Below are 14,620 nucleotides of genomic sequence, written 5' to 3' on the forward strand. Positions count from 1 at the left end.
ATGTGTGTAGGGTGCCTATTTTTCTGCATCCCCTCCAGCACTTATTGCTAGCCATTTTGTAGATAGTATGTAGTCTGCTGGGGGTCAGATACCATCTCGTTAAAATTTTGAAGTTGGTTTCAAGGACTCTTGTGGAAATTGATGAGCGCTTTGTAATGTTAAAAACAGTCAGCCAGTCCTTAGAATCGATACTAATGCCCAGTTCCTTGTCCCATGAGTTGGTGTAAGAGGGCAAGAGTTAAGGCTCTTTGATTAGCAGCAGTTTGTACAGTTTTGATATGGCGTGTGTTGGGGTGTTTTCTAAGTGGCATAGGGTCTCAAATGGTGTCATGTTTCTAGTTAGATGATGTTTCTTGGGGTGAGTATCTACGTAGTAACAGATTTGGGAATAGGTGTACCAGTTCAGTGGAATCTCAGGATGCATCTCCTGGATGGCAGAGAGGGGTCTATGTGTTTTATTTTCGCGGAAGGGCGAAATTGTTCTGCCCTTAATGTGGCACCCGACTTCTAATGAAGTGTCTTTGAAGTTCCAGGGCAGGTCCGGGTTGTGGCAAAGGGAGGACATGGGGGACAGAATATTATGTTAGTGGATATGTTTATTAATTTATCCCATGTCGTGAAAAAGTCAGAGAGAAGAGGATATTGTGCTATGTTAGGGGGTCTGTGTTTGTGAGGTATCCAGGCTGCAAGCCCAGCGTTACATAGACCCAGTAAGTGCCTATCAATCCGGACCCATTGTTTATTGTTTGTGCACCAGTCCAATAGCTTATGCAGCATTATAGCTTCTTTATAAATGAGGATATTAGGGACTCCCAGCCCACCCCTGTCCCTTGGTAAGTACATGCCTAGCTCCCTGCCAAATGTATTGCTCTATTCGTGATTGTATTTAGCTGAGATAGTGTATAGGGAGGTGTATGGGCGTGGTTTGCAGGAGATAGAGAAGTCTTAGCAGAACATTCATTTTTACAACATTTATTCTGCCAATCCAAGATATTGATTTGTTTTTCCAGCTTGATAAGTCTGTGGTTAGCGTTTTTTCCATAGTTTTGTAGTTAGCTGTGTATACTGTTTGGACATCAGGTGCTAGGTAAATGCCCAAGTATTTTAGTTTGATTCTTTGTCTCTTAAGGGAGCAGTTTGGGATCAATTGATTAATTTCTCTTCCCCCATAATTTATATTTAAATATTCAGATTTTGTTAAGTTTAGGAGAAATCTAGAGACCCGGCCGAACTTCTCAAAAGCCTCAAGGGCCCCTGGGAGGGAAGACTCTATCTGAGTAAGGGTGAGGAGAACGTTGTTGGCGTATAACGCCAGCTTGTGCTCCTTGTCTCCAATACGCATCCCTGTAATGAGGGTGTCGTTTCTGATCTGTTGGGCGAAGGTTTCAATGAATAAGGCAAATAAAGCAGGCGAGAGAGGACAGCCTTGCCTTGTGCCATTGTATATATTGAAGCTTTCTTACAAAATGCCATTAACCTTAACCCTAGCAGTGGGAGCCGAATATAGGGAAATACTAATTCTAGGAATTTGTCGCTGAATTTTATTTTCTGCATTACTGTTTTTAGGAAAAGTCAATTAACATGGTCAAAAGCTTTCTCTGCGTCTGTGGAAACTATAATAGTAGGGGTGCGAGTGGATTGGGCGTGGGAAATAATCTGTAGTGTTTTCAGGGTGTTATCCCTAGCCTCCCTTCCAGGGATGAAGCCCACCTGGTCTGTGTTGATTAATTTAGGTAAGTATCTGTTCAGTCTTGTTGCTAGTATCTTGGCGAAGATTTTTATGTCAGAATTTAAGAGGGATATGGGGCGGACATTTTCGGGTCTATTTGGTATTCTCCCTGGTGATGTGAGCCTCAAGTGAGTTACCTGAGAATCCTCCGGAGTGAATTAATAAGTTGAAGGTGTTTGTTAAGGGACAAGCGAGGTGGTGGATAAATGTCTTATAGTATGTCATGTTAAGCCCATCTGGGCCTGGGCTTTTACCTCCAGGCATGTCTTTAATCATGTTTTTTGTTTGCTCTACAGAGATGGTCAGATTCAGGTTGATTCATCTCTATCTAAGGTCGGTAAGTCCAAGTCCTCAAGATAGGTTTCTATGTCTTGTTGGGTGGGGGTACTGTCTAAGTTGTACAGGGTTGCATAGTACTGTCTGAACACTTCTGCTATATTTTTACTCTCCTTTTGAAGATCTCTGTGTTTGTTGATAATAAGGTGGATGTGTGCATTTAATTGGGTTCTCTTAAGTGTTTTAGCGAGAGAGGACCCTGCTTTATCTTTGATATCGAAGTATTTTTGTTGCAGCAGTGCTGCTTTCTTTTGTTGTTCTTTGATTAGGTGGTCTTTGAGGTCTTTCCTAGACTGTGTTAGGGATTCTAGTATGCTGGTGGCCTGTGGATGTTTTTTTGTGCTCTTTTTCCCAATAGCTAATTAGGGACATAGTAGAATTTATAAATGGTCTGTTTTCCCTGGCTTTGTGTGCTATCAGTTCACCTCTTATGATGCACTTGTGCGCCTCCCAGAGAGTAGCTGAGGTTATGTGTTCTGTGTCATTTTCTCTAAAATAGTTTTCTATGGACTATTCTACAGCCTGTTTAGTTAGTGCATTCCCTAGTAGGAAGGCATCCATCTGCCAGATGAAGGTCGCTGTGGCATGTCTGGCCACGCCACCGTGCATTCTACGGGGGCGTGATCCGACTATGTGATTGGTAAAATTTGCTAGTCAGTAAATATGGAAAGGCCCAACTGGTCTGTATGTATGTGATCTATTCTGGTATATGTGCTGTGTGGTTGTGAGTAAAAGGTGTAGTCCCTGATGTCAGGATTAAAGTTCCTCCAGATGTCGTGCAGCCATAGTAGGTGTAGGTTATTAGTTACCGATTTTAGAACTTGTTTAGGGGTATTAGTGATGCCTGTAGAGGTGTCCATTGTCGGGTCCAGTGATAAATTAAAGTTGCCCCCCATGAATAGTGTCCCCTGGGCGTGTTCTAGTAGGAGGTTGGTTATGTGTCTGAATAAAGCATGCTGTTCTTTATTTGGAAGATATATGTTTGCAAGGGTAATTGGCCTATTGAATAAATCAGAATCAGGTACCTGCCGTCCTTATCTTTCTCTATGTGGGTCGCTTGGAAGTGTAGGGAATTTTTAAGTAGAAAGCCTACCCCTCCCTTCCTGGTACCACCCGAAGCCAGAAATCTTGTTCTATATTTGTGGCTCAGGAGTTTGGGTTTGTGACCTCTCTTAAAGTGTGTCTCCTGTATAAATCGGATATCACTGGGGACTTTGTAGAGGTCTTTAAAGGCCATGGACCTCTTTTCCGGACTATTCAGCCCTTTCACATTTATGGTGGTAATGGATAGTGTATGTGCCATGGTGGATCTAGCGTGTATGGGTATAGGTTTGCGGGCCGAGTGATAGCCTGTCTGCCTGATGTAGGTTTTACACTATATCTGGTATGAAGTAAGTAATATAAGCTACTGCTGTACTACAAACCGAGACAGTGTAACAGGTTCAAAAAATAATAGTGCAAACATTTTTTGAGATATACAATAACAGTAATAAGCAGTAAGAACACAATACAATAACACTTATAAAGGCAAATTTGAAAATCTTTTGTTTGGATTTCTTCTTTTCTTTTCTAACTGAAGAGTTCAAATAACAAAATGTTACAGTCCTGCAACAATAAAAACAATTGGGGTAGCATCCCCACTTCCAAACCTAAAGAATTGTGGAGAAAGAAAAGAGTGTTATGTCATACGACCTGTAACCGCCATGGCTAAAATGGGATGTCAGTTCGAGGGGGATATGTCATGGATCTAGTGGGCATCGAGACCTGGTCCACACTTTCAGATACAGAGTGAGGCCCTGGGCTGGCAGAGTTGTGAGTTTTGTGCGGCTGGTTGTTTATCCACTGAGAGTCTCTGGGGGAGAATTGGCAGTCCTCTGGGTGTGTGATGTTGAGTTGGAGGGTTTTGTTGAATCTTGGCAGGTCCTCCAGAGACCTGAGCATGGCTGTTGTATCTCCCTTAGATGTGGTAATGCTGACCGGGAATCCCCACCGGTATGGGATCTGCTGCTCCCTCAAGACTGTGGTGATGAAGCTCAGCTCCCTCCTCTTCTGCAGTGTTGCAGGAATGAGGTCTGCAAAGATCTGGATGTAGATTCCAGCGTGCATTACTTTTTGTTTTTGTCTGGCCTGTCTCAAGATTTCTTCTCTGTCCTTGTAATCTAATAGCTTTACAATTATGTCCCGAGGGGGGCGCCTTCAGGGGAGGGGGCTTTGCTCTCAGGGCCCTGTGGGCTCTTTCAATGCGTATATCTGCAGTGCTCTTTGGACCCTTCAGGGTACTGAACAAGTCCCGGAGGCAGCCTTCTATGGCGTTTGGCTGGATTGTCTCTGGGATCCCGCGTATGTGCAGGTTGTTATGCCTGCCTCTGTTGTCTAGGTCTTTTTTTTTTTTCAAATATCTTTTTATTGAATTTTTTAAAATAAAAATAAATAAATAAAACATATTCAATATAGAAAACAAAAAAACAATCACCAGAAAAATAACACAAATACCTTGTTACCGTTAACATAATAACTAAAACACAATTTATCGACAAGGATCATCCCAGGTTTAAATGATATCCCTTAGGAGGTCACTATTTTATCTTCACATGCTTTATTTATGAAATACAAAAAGAAAATAACATAACAACCATTGCCATATATTACAATACCCTACAAACAATATTACAATATTACTAAGGTAAGAAAATCTGCGAGAAACACTTTACACTGTGTTTGATTACATGACTGTAACTAACATAATCATCCGATCAATATCGTAATAATACTTCTAAATTTTGACATGGTTCATTCTTACATAAACACAAGGGAAAAAAAAAAAAAAGGAATCCCCCCCCCCTTCTCCCAGAAACCCAGGCCCAGCTCGTAAACATGATTCAAAAGCAATATCCTTACAGATCTTTAATAACTATTAGTATACTTCTCTGTATAGTGAAATCCATGACACTGGAAATTCACCTAGTAACACTAATTCTGCAAAGCTATCAGAGCTCAGAAAGGGATTCAATATGGATCTTTGAAGTTGACAAGGGTATGTTTTAATGATAGGGAGCCATCTTACTAGAAATTTTTTACATTTTTTTTCCCCTGTTAATTGCGTGTGAAAGGATTCGAATATGATTTGGTTTTGTACTTCTCTAATAAAAAGTGAAAAACTAGGGGCTGTTTTTCCCTTCCACGCTTTCAATATCAAATACCTAGTCAATAAGATTATTGTATTTAATATATTTTCATGTAGGGGTTGATTATCTGAATGATTTTTAAGAAATATGATCTCTTCTAGGCCAAGAGAGATGTCCACCCTATAGGTTTTGTGGAGCCAAAAGATAACTTTTTTCCAGAATTGATTGATCTTTGGGCAGCGTCCAAACATATGCAAGATACCTGCTTTTGGGTGCATACAACGTGGGCAAAGAAATGTTTGCAATGGGAACATTCTTTTTAATCTAGATGGAGTATAATAATAATTATTCAATAGTTTTGTATGCGACTCTTTCCAATTTATTGAAATCTTACATTTACCTAAAGCCAAAAAGCTTGTCCTTATTTTTTTAGGGTTCATGTCGGGAAAATAAGGTATCCAGGTATTGCATATTTTATCTAAGAAAATTTGACTTTGTTTAGCCAGCATTATATTATATAATAGTGAGATTGACGAGGTTCCCCCTGAGAATTTTTGGATATATGTTCTAATATCAGACCATGCACCATTTCTTTCCAGAACCCAGCGTTTACTATCAACAAAATGTTGTATTTGAAAATAAACAAACAAGCTATTTCTAGGCAGATCAAATTGCGTTACAAGCGACTCGAATGAATGTGTCTGGCCAGAATCTAATAGGATTTGATAGACAAATTTCAGACCCTTCTCCTCCCAGGTTTTAAATACTGCCTGGCTAATTCCAGGAATAAATTCTGCATTACCTCTTATTGAAAGATATTCGGATATCCTATGATTTGCTCCAATTAGATAGCAAAATTTGCGTCATGCTATCACTACATTGTTGATGGAAATTAGATTACGTACATTTTCCGGAATTTCATCCGTAGGATTATGTAGAATAGCTTTCAGTGAATAAGGATCAATCATATAACTTTCAAGGTCAGTTGACGAAAACCAATTAGTTTCTGCTAACCAATCAAATGCAATTTTAACCAAAGCGGCCAGATTATAAAGACTAATATTAGGTAATGCAAAGCCCGCCATATTACGTTTTTGAGTTAATTTATTGAGAGAGATAAGTGCTTTCCTACCCTGCCAGATAAATTTACTAAACATAGCATTTATTTTATTAATATCCGATTTTTTTAAAAGTAGAGGGAGATTCTGTAAGGGATATAAGAGTTGTGGGAAAATGATCGTTTTTACTAGGCTAACTCTTGCTGTTATAGACAGCGGGAAAGCTGTCCAAATTTCTAGGTTTGTCTTGATCTTTTGAATAAGCATTTGATAGTTTAGATTATACCAGTTCTGAGGATTTTTATGTAGGTATAGACCTAGATATATAAGAGTATCAACAACTTTAAATGGGATTTCCCGAATACTATATCTAGTCTTCTGAAGCCACATTAATTCACTTTTAGTATAGTTTATTTTATATCCTGAAAAGGTGCTAAAAAGATTTACATGTTAAGATTAGGGGTATTACCTGCGAAGTATTATATAAAAAAATAATAATGTCATCTGCATATAAAATAATTTTTAATGCAGGTGTAACTATAGGGGTCCGTATACATACCTGTCTTAACCAGATGGCCAGGGGTTCGAGAGCGATATTAAAAAGTAAAGGAGAAAGTGGACAGCCCTGTCTCGTACCTTTTCTTAGTGAAATTGCCTTAGTTAATGATCAGTTAATTAAAAGGAAAGATGTTGGATTCTTATATAGATTATATATAAAGTGAGCAAAATGATTTTTAAATCCAAATCTTTCCAATGCTTTGAAAAGATACACCCATTCGAGATTGAATCAAAGGCCTTCTCGGCATCAAGTGTTAGCAAAGCTGTATCAAATTTTGTTTGTTTCCCTTTAATGTTCTTTATATTCCATATATAATCTAAGAAAGTTATAACTTTACGTATGTTTTTTGATGATTTTCTTGATGCCATGAAGCCCGTTTGGTCCGGATGAATGATTTTATCAAGACAGTTCATTAATCTGGCAGCCACAATTGATGTTAAAATTTTATAGTCTGCATTTAAGACCGATATTGGTCTGTATGATGATTTTATCTTCCATGTTTTTACCTTTTTTTGGTATTAACGTAATATTTGCCGCTGAGAAATAAACAGATATTGGGGTATTATGTACAAAATAACTATTAAAAAGTTTTTCTAATATCGGGCTGTCCTCTTCTACCAAGATTTTCAAATATTCTACCGGTAGACAGTCTGGACCTGCTGCCTTATTCAAGTTAGCCTCATTAATTGCCTTGACTATCTCTTGTAAGGTAATGGGTGTATTCAGGGCTGTCAGTTGTTCCTCTGTGATTTGAGGTATTGTAACTTGTGACCAGAAGTTTTCTTGGTTAAGATTATCACCACTAGTGTTAGTATAAAGTTGCTGATAATAATTAAAGAATAACTTGCTGATATCTCTAGAATCTGTAAACCTCTGGTTACCATCTTTAATCGCTAATATGAAATTTTTCTTCTTTCTATTTTTAATTATACTGGCCAAATATTTGGCCGAGCAGCCATGAAATCCTTTAAACTTTATATTAATCTTTTGCTCTTCTTCCTGGGATATTTGTTTTAATACACTATCCCTTTCCTGTCTAGCTTTATTATAGTTCCCCCAGTTTATATCTGATGGATTATTATAGAACTTCTTATACGCGTTTTTGACCTGATTGGATAATTGTCTTTCCCTGGCAAGTGCTTTCTTTTTCCTAGTACTTACATATGACTTAATTTCTCCCCTTAGCACCGATTTAGATGCTTCCCAAAAAGTTTCAACTTTATTAAGATATGCAAAGTTGTGCGTACAGTAGTCTTTCCACTTCTGTTTCAACCAATAGGAAAACCTGGTGTTATTATATAGATAACGTGGGAACATTTGAATTTCGGGTTTAGACCTAGTCCCAGTCTGAAAAGACAATGAGATGATCGCATGGTCTGATATTACAATATCATTTATCTGAGGTTCGATCTTCATTATAGAAAGAGATTCAGCTACCAGTAGAAAATCAATTCTCGAGAAAGATTTATGTGATTTAGATTAACATGTAAAAGTGTGTAAATCAGGGTTTTTAATACGCCATATATCATAAAGCTTAAGTTTAGAGCAAAAACCTTTAAAATATTTAGCACATTTATTGTGCTCTTTCATATTTTTTTGGGAAAATCTTTCTGCTTCTGGAAATAAAGACATATTGAAATCACCCCCTACAATCAAATTAGCTGATGCAAATGGGAATAATTTGATCTTAATTTTCTCCCAAAATTCTTCCGAAAATTTATTTGGGGCATAGATATTACAGAGCACTAGCTTAACCGTATTAACGTGAATCTGTATAATCATATACCTTGCATCTTTATCTAATTCAATCTTATTGATCTCGTACGTTAAATTTTTATTTAATAAAATAGTAACTCCTAACTTTCTATTTACAAACGGAGTGGCCAGCACCTCACCGACCCATTTAGATTTTAATTTAGAGATTTCAGATTCCTTTAAATGCGTTTCCTGTAAGAAAACAATACTTGGATTATACTTGCCTAACTCTCTGATTATAAGTTTGCGTTTGATCGGTGAGGTGATGCCACCCACATTCCATGAGAGTGCATTTAAATCACCTAGCATTGTAACCTCTTATTTTTATTTTTCTCCATTTTTTCCTCTTCCTAGGAAGAGTTAGTACTAGAGTTACAGTGTCTATCTGGAAGACAGAGGGAGAAAGAGAGAGAGAAAGAGAAAAAAAAAAAAAACCCAACAGCAAAAAACATAGAGGGACCCCCCCCCGGATACCGAGAAAAAATATGTATGTTATCTTACATAAAAAGAAAAGATACACATATGATAAAGTTTCTTTAAGATTAGCTCCTACTATATTTATAACTTTTTGCATATAGTCTGTGTCTTGAGAAACTCTATCTCTACCTGATTTGCTATTTATTTAGAGTTTATAAATTATTTTGCCTCATTAACATCACTTAATGTATGCCTAATGCCATTCTCTTCAACTATGATTTTAGCTGGATATATCATACGGGCTTTTAGTCCTTTTTGAATCATTAATGTACATATGGGAGCCATGCTCTTCCTTTTTTGAGACGTTTCCATAGAAAAATCTTGAAATAACAGGATATTTTCTCCCCCCATAGTGAGTGAATCTATTTTTCTGAACAATTTTAATAGTTCTAATTTGTCTTGATGTCTTAATAATTTGAAAATACACATTCTAGGTCTTGGGTTTTCAGTAGGTCTCCTAGGGCCTATTCTATGGGCTCTTTCGATAGGGAGAGGGAGGCGGTGAGCAGGGAATCCTAGAGCTTGAGGCAGCGTCTTACTAGTAAATTCTATTAGATCCACATAGTCTTGAGTTTCTGGCAGTCCAACTATTCTTATGTTGTTACGTCTGGAGCGATCTTCGAGATCCTCCAGACGAGCTTGCATATTTTGGATTTTAGATATTTGTGTAGTTAAAGCTGATTCTTGCGAATTAACTAGATCCTCTAGGTCTGAAACTCTATTCTCCACCTCCGTCATCCTATTGGCAAACTGTTTTACCTCAGAGTTTAATGCAACTAGTTCAGAAGAAATGCCAGATAGTTCTTTTTTGATCATGTCAAATTGTGGGGAGAAAAGATTGCTTAGCTGCGCTACCAGGGTTTGCATGTCAAAGGGGGGTAAAGGTGTTTCAATGGAATCAGAACTAGTATCAGTGACCTTAGCTCTCTTATCTTTAGCTTTGGCAGGCATTGTGGGAGAATGATGTTTTACCTGAGTGACAAATTTTCCCATTTAAGTGTGTGCACAAAAAAAAAGAGAATAATAGACAAAAAAGGAGTGATTGTGGTGTGGAAGATAGTGAAAAAATAAATAAGAACACAAAAGACCACCTATCAGTGGATATGAGGTTTTTTTTGTTTTTTTTAGTGTGGAAGGTAGTGGGGTGTTACTATCCCCTAAAGCAGAGCTTTCCAAACTTTTCATGTTGGTGACACACTTTTTAGACCTACATCATTTTGCGACATAGTAATTCAGTTGTACTAGCAAAAAGGAGGTTAAACTCTCTTGTTTTAAGAGATACGGACACATACATAAATTATATAATAACAAAATGTATTTACAAGTAACAGTATGTATGTGCAGTATGTATGTGCAAGAATTTAAAAAGTTTAATAACACCAATAGCTACTTACTATTTTAATGGGATGTATGAGGTTGATGGGATGAACACAGTTTCTGAATATTTAGTGGAATATTAGATAAAGACACTCGCATTTCATCATCAAGCATTTTTAAGCTTCCACTTCCTATCCATATATATCAGGAGCAGCAATGCACTACTGGGAGCTAGCTGCAAAAAAGAAAAACACTTTGACTTCTGACTTCAGCTCAGCGTTTACTCTGTCACCCTCAGAGCTCTGTGAGTCCGATTGACTACTGCCCACGCTGCAAACACACTGCTGTCACACTCACTGGCTACACATGCAGTCACGAGACGATTGAGGAGACTACACGTGCAGTCAGGAGCCAATGTGCCGCCAAAACCGCCAATGGGAATAGTTTCAGTTCTCGGTGAGCTGCACCAATAGGTTAAGATGATCTGTGACCCACTAGGTATCAATCACGTGTCAACCATGTGATAGCAGGCAGGCGGTAAGTCGGTAACCAAAAAAAATTGTAATTAAAAAAAAAATTAGTGCTGAAGCAGGGACACACCTACACACTGCTGCCGACACACTAATGTGTCACGACACACAGTTTGGAAAGCACTGCCCTAAAGGATTATACTGGGGTGCTAGTGTGTAAGTATTACTGGGTAATTGTTAGGCCTGCCTCCAGTTATTATTAGATTTTCAATAACCGGTTTCACCTATACCAAAACTGAGCCCTTTGACTATATCTTTAATTACAAATCCCTTTAGGTTTGAGGGAGTTTAACTATGCTTTTCAAAGCTGAAAATGTAACCTTCCCCACTTTTCCCTTCTTTCTCTATTTCTCTCCCCCTTTCCTCTTTTACCTTATCCTTTAATGTACTGAGATACCCATCAAGACACAGAATATTATACAATATAGCCCAAATTACATAATAAATTGCCTAGCACTGTTCCTAATTTAATATCCCAGTTTATATCAGGTTACAGAAAAAAGATCCTAATTAAATAGGATATACCCTCGAGCAGGTTAATACATATAACAACAAAGTCCTGAAAAGAGAAAGACCATGTAATAAGAACAAAATACAAAGGTCCACGGTTAATAGCATTCACCTCTTACAATATAATTGTTGCAGCTATAACCATGGGGATTTTCAAATATATACTACGTACATTAAGATTCTGCTCTTTTTTTTTTTTTTAAAAAGAGCATACTAACAGACTCCCATATATTAGCCCAGGCTATAGCAAATAAAGATATCAGGCAGTCAACTTTAGTGATGTTGTCCCTCAGAACGGAACCATCAAAAACCCTTTTGTACTATATGCAGAGCAACAATGGATATCCTAAACCTGTTAAGACATCAATTTGAATTTTAAATGGGAGCTAGCGATAATTATATCCAAAGATAGAAATATACAGGTAGAGACAAAATGAGCATACATTGTGTCAAGCACTTATCAAGCACACAGTCAAATTTCAAGCCGGACTCATACAGGGATAGGCACAGACAAAGGCAATGGCGGACATTTCCAAAGTACAGACCTTAGTGAAGGACACCAAGGTACATTTGAAATTAAAAACATTATTTTATAGTGCTTGGTGTTATTATACTGATGCAGATACCACTGATCCTATAACAATCCCTCCTCTGGCTATACCCATGTGCCAGTGTTACTACTGTGTTATTATATAGTGCTTGGTGTTATTATACTGATGCAGATACCACTGATCCTATAACCAGCCCTCCTCTGGCTATACCCATGTGCCAGTGTCACTAGTGTGTCATTATATAGTGCTTAGTGTTATTATACTGATGCAGATACCACTGATCCTATAACCAGCCCTCCTCTGGCTATACCCATGTGCCAGTGTCACTACTGTGTCATTATATAGTGATGGGTGTTTTTATACTGATGCAGATAGCACTGATCCTATGACCAGCCCTTGTCTGGCTATACACATATGTCAGTATCAATACTGTGTCATTTAGTGCTGGGTGTTATTATACTGATGCAGATACCACTGATCCTATAACCAGCCATTGTCTGGCTATACGCATGTGCCAGTGTCACTACCGTGTCTTTGTATAGAGCTGGGTGTTATTATACAGATGCAGATACACATCCAGTATTTCACTCAGGCTTTATTCCATAACATCACTCAATATTGCTAGCAGTCTCTTGAAAAGCCACTAACTTTATTCACACTACATATATTTTTGTATTCCTATTATTTAATCAGAAAGGAAAGATATACTAAGATTGTGGCGGACACTGCAAGGGCTAGTCACGGACACCAGCTAGTCACGGACACCAGTGTCCGTGTACGGACACCTTGCCTATCCCTGCTGACATAACGAGTCCGGCAGCAAACTTATGCCTCTAATTTATCCTGGCAATGTGTAGGGATCTTCTCCTCTTGCCTTACAATTTCCCACAGAACCAGCAGGCCACCAGTAAGTCTATCGCTGTGGCGGATCCAGGGAGTTGCTGTCTGTTCTCGGTGCAAGTCTGACTAAGCTCAGCGCAACTTCTGCTGTTCCAGTCCTCAAAGAACACCAGCGAGTGCCTGCAAACCGGTCCCAGCCGCGGGCCTCCTCTCCTTCAATGCGGTCACACAGCTGAGCGGGTGCACAGAACACTTTCCTTGCTTGGCTGTAAATTCTCGGTGCAGGTCCGACACAGCTCAGCTCCTGCTGTTCCAGTCTTTGAAGGATACCAGCGAGTACCTGCAGTCCAGTCCCAGCCGTATGCCTCCTCTCACAGTGCGGTCACTTAACTGAGCAAGTGCCCCGCCAGATGCCGTCTGTATCCAGGTACAAGGGGGTCTCTATCCGCCACCGCTAACACAGGAGCCAACCCACAGAAGGTCTACTGTAATAGGTAGATAGAGGCCGGTTCAGCAACCACTGCTAACCCTTATTCACGGCCAATTTACAGGTGTACAATTTACAGGTGCGGGAGCTTCAGAGCAAAAATGTTTCCTTTTTCTTTTCCCGGGAGCAGCTTGCTGGGTAGTTCCCCAGAAGAAATTTAAAAGTTCCTTGCGATTGACTCGTTAGCTAGTTCAGCTATAGGAGACTCCTGACTCAGGCGGGCCGTAGCCTCGCAGAGTGCCACACAGAACTCCTAGTAAGCACTCCAGGACAAGTGGCTAGGAGCGGGGAGTGATGGAGTAGCGTCCTCTCACAACACCTGTGTGCAGGTAATCTGCACAGCACCTCCCCCAACGGAAGTCTCTCCGTCATTGTCTAGGTCCTCAACTTTCTCCATCAGTTGATATATAGTTTCTTCCTGGTCGTATGCAACTTTGGAAATGTGCTGTATGTCATTATTGACCGTGTTGTGGCTCTCCTCTAAGACCGAGACCCTTTGTGTGACTTTAGATAGGTCTCTTTTTAGTTCCCCATACAAATTTTTGACCTCTCCTAAGATATCTTTAATATCATATTTCGTGCATAGGTTTTGCAGATCATCTTTCGTAATGGCAGGCGCGCTTGTAGTTTCTTTCTCGTGTTGCTGCTATTCTGTGGTGTGCGGCCATTTTCTATGATTTTGCAGCTAGGTCTTGTTGTTTGGGGAATTGTTGCATTAGCTTGGAGCTGTTTACGTAGTTTGTTTTAGAGTTTCTGCGGCCAGGCATATCATGAGGTGCTTAATGTCAGGGTGGGTTCTGATACCTAAAGGCTGGTGTGTGCAGAGTGGGGTGGCAGTGTGAGGTCAATGTAGCCCTGCAGGCTGTTGCAGTCCAGGCCCCAATGCAGTATGCGTGTACAGTATTGTAGAAGGCGAGTTTCCCCACCTGATAGCAATCTATATGCTGAGGCGTAGAGCAGGGGTTTTGGATAGTGAGGGCCCTGAGATTTGTGCCCAAAATGTTCTAGAGTATGGCAGTGCATTCAGTGTGCTGTGGCACTTGTGTGTATGAAGGAGCCAGCTCACCTCTGCAATCTTCCAGTGTCCCCTGTATAGAGAAGCCTGTTTCCTGTAGCTTAAAGGTTCAGGCTGGGGAGTTCCAAAACAGTGCCCTGTGTGGTGGATCTCCTTTTGTAAAAGCAGCTGAGGAAAGTGGCAGCTAAGGGCCGGCTCCAGGCTCTGCCCTGTGTGGAAAACGGCATTGTGGTTAATTTCTAGTGCGTAGTGGCAGAGGAGCTGTAGCAAGTTGCGTGCAGGTCCGCACTTTCGGTTTCGGAAAAACGGTTTCATTTTTGCGGTGTTGGCT

This window comes from Bombina bombina, chromosome 5 (genome assembly GCF_027579735.1).
Source record: "Bombina bombina isolate aBomBom1 chromosome 5, aBomBom1.pri, whole genome shotgun sequence".
Lineage (NCBI taxonomy): Eukaryota > Metazoa > Chordata > Amphibia > Anura > Bombinatoridae > Bombina > Bombina bombina.